Genomic DNA, 4,421 nt, shown 5'->3' on the forward strand with positions numbered 1-4,421 from the left:
GCCAGTAGGAGATTCACTTTCATCATGGCCAGTTTGAAAATATGATTCCTGGATAGATTCATCAATACTTTTATCACTTCTACTACAACTATTACTATAACTACTACTACTAATAAAATCATTGTTAATATTTTCGAAATGATCTTGATCATCATTATGAGAAGGATCTAAATTTATATTTATTTGGTCATTTGAAACAAATGGAAAGATTTGGATATTTATATCAGGTGATGGGGAGACTGCAGTTATTTCAACATCTGATGAAGATGCACTGTAAGAAAAGTGAGAGCATCCAGCTTCATCAGCCCGCCTTCGTTTACTTCTGTCAGACAATTCATGAAATTTTGATAATTTTCTAGGCATTTGTATTATTTAGTGAGACTGAAAAGATAATTTTAAATTATGTATATAGTAAGTTGTTACTGTTTTTTTAACATTCTACACTTATTTTCAGTTTATTTTGTATATAAAATTTTGAATTTTTCAATACGATTTTCAGAAATTAAATAATCTACATTTATAAGCACTAAATATATTAACAAAACAAAAACATTTTTCATTAAAATAGTTATAGACGTTATAGTATTTCATGAGTATCATAAAGATTAGGTTATATATCTAATATATAGTAATAAGTACCTAATATATATTGTATATAAACCTAATGAGTACAGAGTAGTAGGGGTACTTGTTATTTCAGTTTAAAGTGTTTACCTATATATGAATGTAGGTGAATGTATAAGTTCATAATTTCCAAATCGTCATGAACCAAAAATTGATGATTAGTTACGTAACAATAGTTTTCAGCCATTATTTTTGAAAATTAAATCCCCATTAAATAATTTAAACTAATTAAAAAATTTAAGACAAAAATTGTTGAAAGTTAAAAGAATCACCCTGAATTTAAAAACAAAAACTATAGACATTTTAATACCAAAATCATTCATACATAAGTAAATATGAAATTAATATAACTATATACTTACTGGTATTGACAAAGGCGAAAGGCTTAATAATGTGGTTTGACTCGGGAACGCTTAATACTTATCACGTGCGTTTTTGATAAATTACAATCCACACATTACAATCAACTACACTCTGCAGCAAAATCAGTGTAAAAACAATAAAAAGTTACACAGCACAACAACACGGCAGTGGCACAACAACAATTAACTAATATAATATTGATTAATGATTATTGATTTAAACTGTCAAAACTACAAAATAAGTAACAACTAACAAGCGGTTCGACGTTCGACAGATTGCAATCGCAGTAATCGTACAATAAATTTCACTAGGCTCACTACCACACCGACGGGCTACGATCGATATTTTCGTCGAACGTGTCACGTGATGGCGATATTAATGATATTACATCATTACATAATATTATTATCATGTAATATCAAATCATGAAGAACTATTAATAGATTTGTATTAATTTTCGATGTCTGAATTACCCCGCTCCAGTAATGCTGCCAGACCAACCGAAATACACTTAGACACGATTACGTAATCACTAAATAACCGTTGCTGTCGTGCGACGATGACCAAGTTTATATATTATAAATATAAAATAATCATTACGATAATAATTTTACAATCCCACAAAACAAATTTTATCTATAGTCTGAGCGTGTGACGCGTAGTTCCTTCGTAGAAATGTACCTAAGACAGTTAGGCTTATTATAGCTATAAGCTATTATAGTGATAGTCTATAGAGACCTTTTACTGGCTATATGACATAAGCCCAAAGGTACAAAAACGATATATTATATTCGCGTCAAAATATTAATATCAATTTTTATATAAGTAGTTATTTAAAAATTATTGCTTTCTTGTAAAAAATTATAAAATATAATACATTATTTAAAAAAAATGTTCAACAATAAATTGCTAAGGTATAATATATATGCAAATAAATATAAATTTAATAAATCGGTTAGTTTTAATTCTCTAAATTTAATGTCTGTTATTTAATAACTATTCACCGTGGTATAGAGCCATAGAGGTACTTAGGATTTTGGTCGTTTTGTACGATGCAACTTTTTTTTAATCTCCTTTTAACGCTCGTCTTTCACCGCTTTTACTAATGGGCTCTTATATGGTACAAAAAATATATATTTATACATAACGGACGCTGCATTACTGTGCAATTTTTCGTTATTATTCGGTACCTAGTACCTACTCAAATACACGTATTGGATTTATAAATTGGTAGGTATAGGATGTGCCGGTCTGTGAATAAAAACTCTATGGTACTTTTTTCATATTTTGTTGTTTGCATATATTTTTGCATACTTTTTGCGCATATTTGGCGACATTTATAACTTAAGTAACTATAATAGGTATACCTATAATAACTTAAAATTTGTAAGTGATTATAATTAATAAATATTTCTTTTTTTTTTCATATTTTGATGCTTTTATTGCATATTTTTAACGCATTATATTTATATAGCGATAGCTAGTAATATAAGGTCATATTATAATATAGCGCGCATATATTATTTACGCAATTTTATAAGTGCTATAAAATCCCAACCCTGGTTATTATACAATATATTGTTCTATATATATATGTCATATATAGGTTAGGTTAGGTTAGGGTATATATATATGTACCTGCGGTGTATTGCAGACCCGACGTCGAACGGCTATAAGTGAAAACACTATCATACTGCAACGGCTGAGACACGATTGAGCATAAAACACCTTTTTTGCGATACAATTGGGCCAAATTGTCGGTGTATCAAATGAAATCAGAATACAAAAGAAAACCAACACGATTTAATATAAAAAACTCTGCAACGTTGCCATTTTCCATTCAAGCTATATTATATAATATTATATAAAAATAATAATTCAAAATGTAACATACAAAAAGAATAACATGATATCATAGTCTATAAAATGGTCACATTTCATAAATCTGTTTGATAATAATAATAATAATAGTTATGAAAATAGTAAAATCAAAATATAGTACAAATTAAAATGGTTAATAAGTCAAGAATACTACAGAATATGGGTGATCGAACACTGATATTATTTTTATAATAATTTTGGAATTGTATCTAAATTTATTATCTTATATTTTCTCCCAATTTTAAATGTTTAAAACATCGGACCTTTATTGCTCCGTAACTAATTTAATAATTGATAACATTGTCGATAAAGCTGGGCTCTGCTCACGGCTCGCGTCTGATATAAAAATAATACGTGAAAATAATAAATTACAAAATTTCGGCCACGTGAATGTGGAAACATCGCATACAATATTCTATGCTCAATTATTTTATGCTCAATCGTGCTTTACCGTACTCAACATACGAAATAATTTACGAAAAATACAAACTATGTATACCTACAAATAAATATAATATATATATTTTATATAGTATAACAATGGACATTTTAAGGAATGTGCAATTATAATTCCTAATAAAATTAATAACATTTAGATACACACTATATTATTAACCTAACCTGTAATGTATACCTATATATTAATATAAAAAAACGTGAAAAAAATTTTTTAAAAAAATGCAAAAAAATTCGAGACTACGGGCGGCCGTGTTAACGGCCGTGCTTCGGCACGGAGCAGTCGCCGCCCGGAAGAGCGTACGACTGATTCGAATTCGGACCTACCTAGCAACCTACGTTTGGGAAACCTACGCCTAACCTACTACGCCACAATTTGTGTTTCTAACTTTAGTCAAAACTTCATTACTTAAGCTGTGACACTGTGTATCAACGGAGCGGCGTAAACCAATATATTCGATATACATCGATGTAATCGTATATAATTTGATGTATATCTACACACTGTTTAAACTTTAATTGTAATTTATTCAATGATCTGACCGTTATTATTATGATTACATTATTATAATGTATGTTTGATAATACATTTATTTAAATCAAACAGCAAAATTGTGTTTACGTTAAGCAATATACCAACGTTATTACGGACTAAACAATAGTGCAATATTATTGAATCAAAAACAAAATTGTGCACTTGTGCGTTGGAACGAAGACCGACTGACATTTCGTGAACGTGAATTTTAAAGTGTATAAACCGAATTTGAGTATAAACCCATATCCACGGGTTTTAAAAGAAATAAACTTAAAAAATAGAGCACAGACGGCAATTGAAAAGACGAAACGAATCGAGAAAAACAAAAAAAGCAATAATAACGACCGACGCTGGCGAAGAACGGCGTAAAAAGCATTTGAAAACCAACCGACCGCCGCCACGGCGGTACGCGGTTGGACGCGCCAAGGAATCGACGGGAAGCGTCGGGTGGACTGTAGAAACGGTGCGGTGTTAATTTTTTACGCCACGGTTTCACTTAGCCGTCGTTTTCCATTCCACGGGTGGCTTGCAGACAGCTGATTTCATTCTTCATTTTATATAT

At 30.0% G+C, this 4,421-nt stretch overlaps 1 protein-coding gene across 1 annotated transcript in view; it reads right to left on the bottom strand.

Moving 5' to 3' along the window:
- The window catches only part of LOC100568834, a 32,018-nt gene extending 30,193 nt beyond the window's left edge, over window positions 1-1,825 (bottom strand). Inside the window, exon 1 of the mRNA XM_029492362.1 lies at window positions 987-1,825. The gene's annotated coding sequence lies outside the window, so the exon portion shown is untranslated. The remainder of the gene's footprint in view (window positions 1-986) is intronic.
- Between the last annotated feature and the right edge of the window lie 2,596 nt (window positions 1,826-4,421).

This window comes from Acyrthosiphon pisum, unplaced genomic scaffold, assembly GCF_005508785.2.
Source record: "Acyrthosiphon pisum isolate AL4f unplaced genomic scaffold, pea_aphid_22Mar2018_4r6ur Scaffold_21336;HRSCAF=23683, whole genome shotgun sequence".
Lineage (NCBI taxonomy): Eukaryota > Metazoa > Arthropoda > Insecta > Hemiptera > Aphididae > Acyrthosiphon > Acyrthosiphon pisum.